The 13,882-nt window shown below is 47.8% G+C and overlaps 1 protein-coding gene across 6 annotated transcripts in view; it reads right to left on the reverse strand.

Moving 5' to 3' along the window:
• Positions 1-13,882, reverse strand: part of DGKD (diacylglycerol kinase delta) — a 109,015-nt gene that overhangs the window by 60,010 nt on the left and 35,123 nt on the right. Inside the window, exon 1 of one of the 6 annotated variants that reach the window (XM_044751578.2) lies at positions 83-109. The exons of the other annotated variants lie outside the window; for them this stretch is intronic. The gene's annotated coding sequence lies outside the window, so the exon portion shown is untranslated. Of the gene's footprint in view, positions 1-82; positions 110-13,882 lie in introns of those variants that run through there. 6 annotated transcript variants of the gene reach the window in all.

Genomic DNA, 13,882 nt, shown 5'->3' on the forward strand with positions numbered 1-13,882 from the left:
CCCAGACGAGTAACAGCGTCCTCTCCCTACCCAGGTCTAAATGCGTCTACTTAACAGACACGACCGTCGGCCCACCACTCACCAGCAGGCTGCCAGAGTCCACAGTGTCCTCCCCCTCTGCCTGCTTGGAACAAGTGCAAGAGGCGAATCCCAAGCCCTCACAGGGAGGACCTGGCTCCCCGCGCCATCTGTGCCACAGAGGCAGGTGCTGCCTTCAGCAAAACCCCACACTTAGCAAACAGACGGCCAACAGCTTGGCTCAACGCCAGCTTCTTCCTGCTTCTTGAAACTGAGAACACGGTGTGGACTACACAGCATGGAATGCACTGGATTCACTTCCTTCTGCCGCTGCTCTCCAGTCGCGCCGCACTGTCTAGGGCGTGTCTCAACACCCACAGCACTGAGTGCACTAAGCGCCTACTATGGGCCAGGTGCCTGCCCCCCACCATGTGCCAGCGAGTACTGCCCCCGCTTGGCCCCGGGAAGATGAAGCTATAGGTGTTAAGAAGCTGCTCGAGATCCCACAGCTGACAGCTGGCACAGCCAGGATGTGAGGTCAGAATCTCCTGGAACCCTGCACTCGAGCAGGAACCAGGGTGGGCTCGCTCATGGCCGTGAGCCCAGACGGCAAGAGCTGCCGGCCTAACGTGGGGCTTCCCGTCTGGCAGGGCTTCTAGCTTACGGGACAGCCCAACCCATGAGGACGACTCTCCCCATCACAGATCCAGGCCGGCGGTCACAGAAGTTGGGAAGTTTTTTCCATGCAAGGAAATCTGCCAATTATATATATAGCTTTTCCTCTCTCCGAGCCAAACTGACTGGCGTAGGGGTTTTGCCCAGGAAATATCGGAGCTCCAAACAAGCTGAGAAGGAAAACTGATGTGGAAATCTGGATAAAGGTCACGGTTCCTCACCAAAGGAGCAGCCCCAACCACCCCACATGCTGACATCTGCTGGAAAGAGCTGAGAGACTCAGGCCCACAGTTGCACCCTATGCAGGCCTACTAAGGAACTTCCAAATTCATTCAACAAACACGGATGCCAAACAGATGAGATTTAAAACAACTAAAAATATTACTTTAATCCATTACATAGCTTCCTTTTTATTTAGAGTTATCAGGCTATAGCTAATAAAAACAGGAAGAATAAAACGTAAAGGAAAACCAAATGTAATTAAAAACGTAAGCTACCCTTGTTTAATAAGGTAGTTAGCGTTATTGCCTGGTAACTCTGAAGGATGATAACTCCTTCCTGATACCTACTCTTCAGCTGCAGATGCTTTTTTTTTAACACTGTCTATAAAATTGACCTCATCTGAAATCCTTTGGAATTCCTATAAATTTAACTGCTAAGCGTGAGCAAGTTGAACTCTGTTAGTTTCCTACTAGTGGTGATGTGTGGTGGTGGAGACACAACCTAGCAAACATTTAGAGGGCACTTTTCTGCCAACCCAACAACCTATGAGATGGACTCGAGTATCACCCCATTTTTCAGATGAGAAAACTGAGTCTTAGAAAGATGAAGTATCTTGCCCTGAGTCACACAGCTAACAAAGAAGACCAGCTTTGTAATATACCTCATGAGACTTCTGGATACAAAATATTTCAGCAATGTCACTTGGGGAAAAGGAAGTTACAAAGACAGATGAAAAATCACTCTTCTCTATGCATGGCCTGCCTATCCTGACATGGTCATTTCAGGGCAATCATTGGGATGATGCTAGGAGTGAAGCCTGCAAGATCCCCATCCCGACAGCTGTATGGTGTGGCCACATGACTAAGCAGAAGTGCCATGTCAGACTTTAGGGAAGTCATGCGAGATTTCAATATGGGATTTTGCAGAAGCAGCCCTCTAAGCATGTATAACCTACATGAGAAGGCAATTCTCAGTCAATTAATACCGAAACATAGCACATCTTCTTTATGCCATGGACCCCTTTTGGCAGTCTGTTGAAGCCTAGGGATTCCTTCTCAGAATATCTCTAAATGCAGAAAAGGAAATACCTAGGATTGCAATGGAAACCAATTTTAATAAAATATAGTCATATCCACAGACCCCTGGGAAGGATGGGAGGTGTCCATGAACCTAAGTGAAAAACCCCTGCCAGGCAACACACTTAGTTCTCACCTCCCTCTCTTGCATCTCCCAAAAGGAGATATGGAGGCGACTGGCACTCTGGCAACCACCTTGGACTAGAAGAACCAAATTCTGGAAGGATCCAGACAACCCTGCGGTACGGCCATACTGAACAAAGACTGCCTTCTTCTGTATGAAGAATAAAACTTTACATGTTCATACCATTCTTATTTAGGCATTTTTTTCTTATACAGATGTAGTGAGTCGAATGATGGTCTCCAAAAAGATAAGTCCACATTCTAATCCCCAGAACCTGTGAATATGAGCTTATTTGGGAAAAAGGTCTTTGCAAATGTAATTAAGGGTCTTGAGATGAAATCATCCTAAACTACCTGGGTTTATCTAAATCAATGACAAGTGTCCTTCTAAGAGAAGGAAGAGAAGGCACGGGGTAAAGAAAAGAAGCCACATGGAGACAGGAGCAGAGACTGGAGTGACGCAGCCACAAGCCAAGGAACACCTGGAGCCACGAGAAGCTGGAAGAGGCGAGAAACGAATCTCCCCCAGGACCGTGGGAGGGAGTGCAGCCTGCCGTCACCTTGATTTCAGATTTCGGGCCTCCAGAAGTAGGAGAGAATAAATTCCTGTGGTTTTCATGGTGATCTGTTGTGGCAGCCCCAGGAAACTAACAGAGCATCCAAACCTATTTCTAATATACACATCTTTATGATTTTCTAAACATTCAATGCTAAGAATTAAATATAAACTCCATTTCATGTATGCAGTATTGTATACAGCATTATGTAGAAGCAGCCCTCTAAACACAAATATCCAAAACTTAATTCTCGTTCAGTCTATACTGAAAACCCTATTTTCAATCCCAATTATTTGGCCAATCCATTTTCCTGAAATTAAAAAAAAAACCCAGGGCCTGTCCTTCCCCTCATTCTGTTTTCATATGATGCCAACAAGCCTTCAGTTCTCGCTCTCTGTTCCCTGCCCAAGCTCCTCCGTTCCCTCCGACTACCCCCTCGCCTCTCACCCCAGCGTGGTCTCCACTCTCTGCCGCCCTTCTCCAGGCCCAGCTGCCCCAACAGCACATGTCCCACCCAACTCTCCAATCACGTTTCTTCCTCCACCAGCTCAGCTGCTTACGTGAGCCAGGGTCCCTGGACCCTGTCCCCTTCCTCATCATCAAACCCAGCCGGGTCTCCTCCATTCCTTTGTTACAGGTACGTGACATGCTCACCAGAGATTCCGGGAGTTTAGGACACATTAAAGTTCCAATTACGATCCATCTAAAACAACGTGAAGTAAGCAGAAGCTGAAATACAGAAGTCCCCGTGCCCAAAAATGAAGCTGTAAACCAGAAGCAAACCCGAATCCCACAGAGCAGAACAAGTTTTATCTTCTCCACCTCGAGGGCAGGCGACACAGGTGCAAAAGGACCGAGAGCGAGCAAAGGCCACCCCCCCAGGGAAACCCACACCCTCTCCTGGGCATGGGGACTCCACATGGGAGCTGCTCTCGGGAGACCACCCTCACCTTCCCCAAAGTCCTTCCTGTGGTCTCAGATGCTTGTTCCAGCAACATCTTCAACAGGAAAAAGTGAGAACATCTAAGTCCTTAGTCCTGCAGGAGCGCATAGGTAAAGTTTAACTCATCAACTGTGACACATCACACAATGAAATATCTGCAACTATGAGTGACCACGACAGAGACTCACAACGTGGAAACATCTATGATGAAACAAAGCCAAAATACAAAATTATACCTAGACGGATGAGTGTATAACCTACATACAATTTAATGTTTGCCCATGAAAAAGTCTGAAGGGAGCGTGGAAAAAAAACAGCTGCCAAGCTACTGTGGAATCCTTTTTTTTTCTGATTTTAAATTTCCTTTAGAATCCTTACTACGATTTAAACACTTTAAGAGACAAGTTAGGAAGCTGTCCCGCACACGGCCGGTGTGTCGCACGGACAGTGCTCCTGGATGCTAGTCCCTGAACGCGTCTGACGTGCCTGCGCTCTTCCCACGCCATCCTCTCTGCGAGGGCCCGTCCCCCACGCCCGCTCACACGCCCAGGAGAAGCTCTGCTACCCCGGCCAGGTGAGGTGCTTCCTTCCCACCACTCTGTATTTCACACCCCTTCTATTACACCTGTCACAGGGCAGTGTAATCATTTCTGTTCACGTCTAACAGGCTGTGAGAAGTCCCTGAGCAGGGAATGCGGTCACCCACCTCCATCCACCCTCAGGCACCCAGTAGGGAGTTTGTCACAACACAGGATTGTTGAAAGAAGGAAAAATCAGTCCTTGTAAAATAGCATCTTTTCCAATTGATTTCTGTTTGATTTCAGGAATTAGGTTGCCAGGTAAAGCCTTACTTGTTGTCAAATTATTCCTATAGTCCCCAGGGGTCAACAAGAAGTTTTCAAGCTGTCAAACTTGCTGGAGACGCACACACGGATCGAAGACGCCAGCCCCCCCCCCCATCGCTGCTCACCAGCACCCAGAAACACACAGTCCGGGGAAGCTCCTGGGTCCTGTGCACTCAAGGCATCTGCCAGCGGGTAGCAGGAACAAAATGGGGCGGCCCACAGAACCAACCACAACAATGACTGTTCCATGGGGCTTCATAAAGAAGAAACGACTCAACCTCCTCTCAGAACAGAAAGGAAGAACAGAACCCACTTCCTCGCTCCCACTCACTCGCACACGCGGCCGGTGTGTCTTGCACTGAAGACAGCCAGCTGAGAAAGAGAGCCCCTGGCCTCAGGGCACAATGGAAGAAAGTGTGACCGAGTGCACAGATTACCAAGGAGCCTGTGCTCATGCAGCATCCCACGAGTGTGGGTCCCAAAAGCAGGTGCACCTCAAAATCATGGAAAGCTTCGAAAACTCACCCATTTGTAAATCAGCATCAGAATCTTGGGGAATGGTGCCAAGAACCTCTTTTTTTCTTTTTTAAGTTCCAAAGGGTGCTAGGGCACAGCCGAGTCTGGGAACCACTGCCCGGAGGGAGCAGGAGGCAGCGGCGCATTCCCTTCTGACCACGGTGTGAACAGAAAGATCTCAGGCAAGAGGGAGTTTCCGCCCCACCCTTGAGGAATGGACAGGGTCTACAGGAGAACTTGGGGAGAGGGCCTCCAGGTTGGGGGGCCCCACAGAGACCAGAGTGACCAGTGCACAGGGCATTGGTTCCCCAGCAGGAGCAGGCCCGGCTGGAGCAGGCCTGTGTCAGGGTGAGAGGCTGGGAGAGCCCCGAAGGGCCAGATGCCCTGACTGTCTCAGGTAAGAAATGAGGAGGCACTCAGTGATTGACGCTGCTTGTAAAAATGGGCAGAATGTGACTCTTTTTAATGGTTTTATATTTCAGATCTATTCCAGTAAAACTTGTCTTTCCTCTTCAAGGTCCAACTCAACGGCAGCTGCTGCCATGACTCAAGGGGGGAGAGTCAAGAGTCAGACCACGTTAGGCTGGTGCAATGGAGTGATCACAGCGGTTCTGTTTAATTAGAAGTTATTATTCAGTAAACAGAAGTACACAACACTGAAGAAGTAAAAGTATACCAAACTCAAAGAAAAATTCCTAATTAAGTACCAAATGACACCATAAATCAATCTGGCTTACCGCTTTCAATGCACTCACTGACTACATACCCAGTGAGACTCTAGAATCACAACGTTCACAGCAAACACTGAGATCGGGCCTACAGCTTACGAACGCCTAGAACCCTCATCACAGCCCCACAAGCAGGCACTGCTATTACTCCCTTTCTCAAGGGAGCAAACTGAGGCTCAGAGTCATATGGGACTGGCCCCAGGTCACTCAGCAGTGAGAGGCTGAGCCGGGATTCACAGCCTGGCTCCCCAGTCCTTGCCTCTGAGCACGCTACTGTGCAAGGTCCTGCGGGGGGTACTTTCTGAGATAAAAAAGGAATATGACCTAGTCCTGCTGTCTAGGACCTTATACCCAACTGAGGAACTACAGATCGTGGACATTCAGAGACAGAGTCCCTGATCCCTCTGGGAAATCCAAAATTTGGAAACACCACAAAGCACATCACGTCCCCATCAAAGAAACAAAGGTACTCGAACATGCTACAGCATGAGTCTACAAACACGTGGGACACCTCACAGAGCACCGTCCTTCCGCAGGCTCCTTTCCCACCGCAGCGCTGGCTCTCTGCTCTCTGCCGGGAGCAGCCTCTGTCCCTGCCCTCTGGCAGCTCAGCCAGCTCTGACCATGTGGGGGACCCACAGCCCCACTGAGGGAGGGGGTCGTGAGCACCCAGCCACCAGCCTGGGGACTCAGATGTGTGCCTTGGCAAAACCAGAGCCGGCTGCTCGTCCCAGGGCTGCTGTGCCACCCAACACCAGCACCACAACCGGAGGAGTCCGAGGCGGAGGCCTCAGGCAAGGACCCCGAGTGCCACGAGTGGGTGCCAGTGAGACAGAGGGCGGCCAGGGGACATCCGTGACCGGGGTGAAGGGCTCCGGGGAGTGAAGCTTCCACCGAGAGCCAGGGTCCTCTCCAGACAACGTGGGCGTGAATGCCTCGCAAGTCCGGTGTGCTCCCGGCTCCCTGCTGCCGAGGGACACGGCCAGGGCCCAGCCCACAGCTGCTGCAGTCGGCCCTCGGCCTGCTTCCCACTGTCCACCTCAGAGGACGAGTCCCTCTGTCCACTTAGTTTAGAAAATCTTCAGTAAGTTGAACTCAGCTCTAATTCTGCCTCCCTCACAAGGGACAGAGCCTCTGACAGCAGCCACCATGAAGTCAGTCTCTGAGGGGACACTTCTAAGAAGGGAAGGGGCCAGCAATCTGCTCCTGGTGCAGGACAAAGTACGGAGCCGCCTGCGTCCCGCCCTGTGCCAGGCGACCGTGCTACCTGCGCAGAGCTGCCTGCTGAGAAGCACCTTCAGTGACTGCTCTACACCCACCGCTCTTCAAAACCCTTATTTAACTCCCAAGTCACATGAACAAAGGTCAGCACTGGCCCTATCTAGGCTTCCACTCCTCTTGCATGGCCGCAGCAGAGGCCACCTGTCCGACCTCCTCCCACGCATTCTGGCCACCTCTTCCCTCAGATCTAGTCTCCAGCAGCAGCCAGACTCACCACAAAAACCCAATACATATGGCAAACAAGTCCCAACTCCCCGCGGCCTGGAAAGCACTTCACCTCTGACCTCAGCCCACCTCTCCACCCTCACTCGCTCTGCTCCCTGTACCCGGACACGTGGCTTTGATAGCCACGGCTCACTCTCAGCCTCAGGAAGGCTTCCCTGACCCCCACCCCTGCTGCAGCCCTGAGCTACTTCCCTCACGGCCCACGGCTGTTCCTGGGACTGCTCACCACCTGCCACGCCCGTGGCCTGTGTGCTGTGGAGGGAGCTCTGCTCTTTCAGTGACACACAGGTCTGGTCCACGGGGCATGCTCTGCTGAGCGGAATCAATGAGAGGAGCAGGCCCAAATCATCCTGGACCTAGCGGTGACCAAGTCACTCCTCAGCAGAGTCATGAGCACCTACTGTGTGCTGGCACTGGGGTAAAGCAGGGGACAGAACAGACAAAAGTCCTTGCATATCCCTGCAGCATATACTACAGCATTGTAACAAACCTAACAAAGCCGAACAGACTCAGAGCCGTGACGATGAAAGAGGGATGGGGGACGGGGGGCAGGGTGGGAACAGAGCTGTGCAGTGCCCCACCACTTTTACTTGTTTCTGCTACATTTTGAAACTTCAAATAACATTAAAGGAGGTGATGACATTTCATCAAATCTTGATTAAAATAGGACAAAGGTTAAAAATGATGGAAATACTAACGTGGAGAAATAAGTAAATAAAAGCACTAAACCCTAACAGCCCTACAATTCCTGGCGCTCTACGGCCCTAGGCTGCTGCGGGAAGACTACAAAAGAAGCCCAGGCAGGACTCGAAGACAACAACAAAAATCACTAAAGAAAGCTCGAAGATGATCAGAGCAAGGAGGGGGATGTGACCGTGCTAAAAAGAAAACATTTTAAAAATATTCTATCAAACAAGAACAAGCCTGGGATAAAAAACAAAGTAGAAAGAGCATGAAAGCTACGCTGGAATAAGGGTAAAAGTCACAATGAAATGCAATAAGAAACAAAATTAAAACTGTAATAAATTGAATGAGAGAAAACCAGCAGATCAAAATAATGCAGAAGACCACGGCAGACATGGAAGATCAAGAATCCCCAGCCCCACAGCCCCCAGTCCTTGCTGGACATTTAACCAGCCTGCCACTCGACGGCAGACCCTCAACACCCCAGCCCCCACACCCCGGGCTGCCCACCCTCCACCCCACTCTACTCTGAACCAGAAGCTGCCCTCTCTCAGTGAGGGTAGTGGTTTCCTCTGACTTTCTACACGCCCTCCCGCTTCCTCCCCTAGTTCACCCCCTACACTGCGGCCAGAGTGGAATGTTCCAACACTGCAAGGCTGGTTATTTCCCCACAGTGAACTAGTCAATTGCATTATAGGTTGAAGGACTAGTCCCAAGCCCTTCCCATGGCCTCCTATGGTCTCTCTCTCCCTCTGGCCTCAGCCGGCCACACAGCCCTTCTCTCACCTCTTCACAAAGTCTGGACTGCGTCCCCCATCACAAGGCCCTTGCACATGCTGGCCCCTTGACCTGCCCCACTCCAAAGTGCCTACAGGCACAAGACACACAGGCACAAACCCACACGCACACTCTTGTCAGGTGATTTACCACCACTCTTCACGTCTCACTTAAAACATCACTTCCTCAGGGCCAGTCTTCCCAACCCCTCCCCCAGACCAGTGGGGGGGTCCTCCCTACCGGATGCCCCATGCAGCCTCTTCCCCTGATGCCTGTCTCAGCCTGTAATTACACCCCTGTGTGCTTCACCGAGTCCCCGCCAGAATACAGCTGACCACGAAGAGTCCTCCGCATTTCTGCTCACCATTGAAACATCAGCACCGAGCACAGCGCTCGGCCCGGGCGGGCCCTCAACAGACACATGCCGAATCAGTGAGAGGAGAAATACGCAAAGTCCCCAAAGAACAAGACAAAGCACACGAACCAGTATTATACAGAAGAGAAAGGACTTTGTTAAAGTTGGAAAACCAAAACCAGACCCTGGAAGACAGGGGGTTCACTATCTGCCAGACAAACTGGTAGCAAAAACCAGTATCACACAAGACAAGGAGAATCCCACCAGATTTCAAGCAGAAATGTACAGCTGTCTTCAAAGACGGGTGCCTCCCCTGAGCACCAACACGGAAAACAGTATGTTGTTGGGGCTAATGAAAAATACCATATTTTGATTCCTTTGTGGCCAGCAGAACACTTTACATCATTTTTCTTCCTTGTTCTGCGGTCCTGTCTCATTTTCCTTAGTTTGATATGAACAACTGAAGAGCTGGTGACACAAAGCATGGAGGAGCGTGCTCTATGTGGCTAAACACTGTCCGGTACAAAGCTTGACCAAAAAAAGGACATTGCATCCCACAACTAGAAGGACCCACAACTAAAATATACAACTATGTACTTGGGGGATTTGGGGAGAAAAAGCAGAAGAAAAAAGAAAAAAGGACATCGCCATTTGGGCTGGCTATAAGCAGATACAGCAGAAGAAAATTTGTGAACTGTAAACAAGTAAAAAATAAAAAGGAAATTTCCATTCAAATCATTATCAAATATAAAGGTTAACAGTGCATACACCACTCACAAAAATGCAAAACAGAAGACAGGTACCAAGGAAGCATTAAATCAAGAAAGCAGAATAGAGTCAGGCACAAAGCACAGGAGACGTGCGAAACTCCCAACAAGCAGAAAATGTCTAAAGTTCACTATTACAAGCAAAATGTTCCAGACCGAAATAAGACAAATTCTAACAATACACTGCTTACAAGAATTAAATGTAAAATAACAAGGAAAAACTAAAGATAAAAGTGGAAGCAAACCTATCGATTAAGTTCTGAACAAAGGAAAGAAAGCGTGGCAATATTAATGCCAGAGTACCGTTCATGATGGAGACTATTCAGTGTAAAAGAGATGCGACTTTATTAACAAATGATCACTCAGTCACCAGGGCATTAACATTTACGTGCTTCAAAGAGCTTCAAAAATAGGGAAGCTGAGAACTGTTAGAAATACAGGAATAAAACGACAAGTATAATTGTCCTGAAAGAGATTAATTCCTCATTATCAGTGTGTGGAAGAGAAAGCAGATAAAAAATACGATCATAAGAAGACCCGAGCAACAAAGTTTGTAAGTTGTGATAGATAAAGACCAAATTTTATTCCCCATGGTAAATACACTATCTTTCAAGTACATGGTATCCAACATTTCTCACATTTTATAATGAGTGATCTTGATGTCAGATACTTAACAATGTCACAGAGTGACAAGATACAGAAAATATCAAAGTAATGACAATTGCTGATTCATAAGTGGAAGCCAAAAAGGCCGGGAAGCTGAACAGAGCTTTTGGCAACACCATAGGACTGGTGGGGAAAATACCAGAATTCAGAGCCCAACAGAGAATAAACCCCTCAAACTTACAGCTGAGACTCCTGAGGGAGTATTCCACAGGAGCAGAGGAAGGGAAAAGAGCCAACCGGAGAAAGCAAAACCCACCTTCGGAGGAGCCCTATCACACACTGGAGCTACGATGATCTGCTAACTTGCCTTCTTGCCAGAAGCACAAGTAAATCCTATGGGAAGACATCATCCCAAAATTATCTTAATCTTTTAGACAGTGTCTGTCAACCAAAATTAGCAGGCATACCTGAAAATAACTGCCAGAACGTATCCTTGTCATTAAGCGACGCAGGACTATATATGTAAAATTAAAATATACAACAAATCAGCAGAGAGGCGGCAGGTGAGGATAGAGAGTTTTTTCTAAATACCACAAATTAACTATAATTTCAATAGCAATGAAAAGTATAGAGAGTTTAAATGCCCTAAGATCCTTGCATTGTCTGGGAAGCATGAAAAATAGTAATTTGTAACAGAATTTAATAAGTCAAGGATGCATTTTGTAAAATATAAAATTTCCACTAATACATATGAAACAAGTTAAAAGAGAAGGGAAAACAAAATAATTCACCCATTTAAGAAACGAAGAAAAGTATGAAAAAATATAAAACGTGAAACAGAGAAAATAAGTAACAATCTCACTCAACACCTAATAGGACAGGCAGAAAAACAAATCTGAAGGTTTTAAAAGATCTGAGAAAAATGATTGAACTTTTGTCCTAATCGACAGCAGACAAGAACGACTGCATTTAAATTCTGTTCCAATGCAGGTGGAACATTTATGAAGAGTGACCGTTTACCGGGTCATAATGAAAGTCTCAACAACTTTGAAGGACTGAAGTCACAGAGTATGTTCTCTGGGCACAGGAAGAAGTAAGCTGGAAATCAATAACAACAAAACAACTGGAAAAATTCCCCAAAAACATGAAATTAGGAAATACACAGATGAGGAGACACCAAAGGAGAGATGAGTCCATTGACACCAAATATCTAAAAGAGCCAAACTAATGCAGGGTCAGAGGTCAGGAGGGTGGTCACACTTGGAGAGGGAGGGCAACGATGGGCGGACGTCAGGAGAGGGGCTTCTCGGGGCCTGGATACGTCCTGTCGCTTGACCTGCATGCTGGCCACACATCAAGCTCTGCCCTCACATTTGTGCACTTTTCGGTTTGGAAGTTACGTCTCAATTTAAAAATTTATTTAAAATATATGAAGTTCCAGCAAAGCAGAAACGCTGCTTTGACAACTCCTCTGAAGAGTTACGGTAGTAAAAATAGACCCTTCAGCACAAATCTGTAAATTTTGTGATCATGAGGCTGAAAATCAATTAAAAATGTTAGACAATGGGAAGAAAAGAAATATAAAGCAAGAGAAGCATTTTTACCTGACAACTTTTGCCCACTATTACTGTGTGAAATCTAGTGTAAAAAAGAAAAGACTACTAAAATTACTATAGGCAATGAGGGCAAATCCAGACAGATAGAGAAACGGGATGGGGGGATGGGTTGAACTCTAAAACTACAGAGCTGACCATCAGAAAGCACATGAAAATCAACTCATTAGGGGAGGAAAACAAACGGCCGCTGAACTGTGAGAGATGTTCGACCTCACTTTGACAATCAAAGAAACAAATTAAAACAAATTACCATTTTCACACTACCAAAGTGGCAAACATACTCTAATAGTTTAACACATGGTATTTGTAAAAGAATAGAAAAAAGCACTTCTTGAAGTCCCATTGATGTGAGTTCTAAGGGCAATGTGGCAGAATATACGAAAGCCTTTTAGCTCTCACAGACTAATACTAACATGTTTCATCATCAAAAACATACAATTTCACATTATTACAGAGTCTAGGACATGAAGCTGACAAACTGCCTTTTTCTCTTCACGCTGCTGTTTTTTGGCCTTGTAAGGGGTGACCCTGCTGGAAGGTGACCATGCAGAGGACACTGCTCTACTCCCATCTTCCGAAAGCTCCCACCGCTGCTGTTCCGCCCATCAAGAACCTAAAGGCAATCTACGTCTTTCTTTCTTTTTCTTGAGGAAGATTAGCCCTGAGCTAACATCTGCCGCCAACCCTCCTCTTTTTGCTGAGGAAGACTGGCCCTGAGCTAACATCTGTGCCCATCTTCCTTTACTTTATATGTGGGACACCTGCCACAGCACGGCCTGATGAGCGGTGCCATGTCCGCACCCGGGATCCAAACTGGCGAACCCTGGGCCTCTGAAGCGGAACATGAGCACTTAACCCCTGCACCACCGAGCTGGCCTCGGCAACCTAAGTCTTTAGCTTCATCCCAGCCACACTTCATTCTTAAAGAACAGGAAGGCAAGCAGACCCATCTCCAGTTACATAATTCTCATTTGTACCATTTCTTCCATCAAGCCTGTGTAAAAATCTCTCCTCGCCCCCAAATATTTCCTCCCCTTCCCCTGGAAATCCCTTGTCCCTCACGTCCTTATTTCGTTATGGTATAATTCTTTGGCCATTTTAGGGAGGAATAAAAATGGAGTCTTTTCTAATGTGGAGCACATTTACTCACACTTCTACAGCTACAAAAGGTTCCTACCCGCTGGTTGATTCATGATAATAGTAGCTTTCACTGACTGACTGTTTGTATCAGGCATGCAATTTTAGTAGAAGTTGTGGAATTTGGAAATTACTACTGGAATAGCTGGAAAACCAAATGAGACATTCCAGGAAATTCGGTTCTGGGCAAATACATTCATCGCATCTGCACTCGCTCCCTCAGCACGTGCACCAGGCCCTGGCTGCACCATGGTCCAAGGCTGGGCCTGCCTTCCAGGAGGGCACAGCTGACTGAAGAGAGAGCTGCACACAGATTCCTGCAGTTCGCCGAACGATAAGTGACAAGTTCAGAGTTCAGACGGCAGATACTGCAGGGAGCTAGAAATAGGAAAGATCAAAAAGCATGAATGTGAAGCAAAGAAAATATTTGTATTCCCTACAGCCCAGGGCCCAGAACCTACTGACCCTCTATGGAAGCCTGCCTGGGAGAAGTGGGCACCGGCCAACCGGCCCCAAACACTTCCCATTGATCCCCATATTCCGGATGCCCTCACGAGTGCTCAGGGACGAGCCCCCGTAGATTGGAATGTTCCTGGGGAAACTCAGTATTAATCTTTCTCTTGTCCTTTCCGCACATCCTTAGATGAAAAGGCAGCTTTGAGAGCACTAACAGAGTCTAAAATAAACGTGAAGGAATCGGAGCCTCGCCCTCAGGGCTGGGAAGCAATCTT

Source organism: Equus asinus, chromosome 19, assembly GCF_041296235.1.
Source record: "Equus asinus isolate D_3611 breed Donkey chromosome 19, EquAss-T2T_v2, whole genome shotgun sequence".
NCBI classification, from domain to species: domain Eukaryota; kingdom Metazoa; phylum Chordata; class Mammalia; order Perissodactyla; family Equidae; genus Equus; species Equus asinus.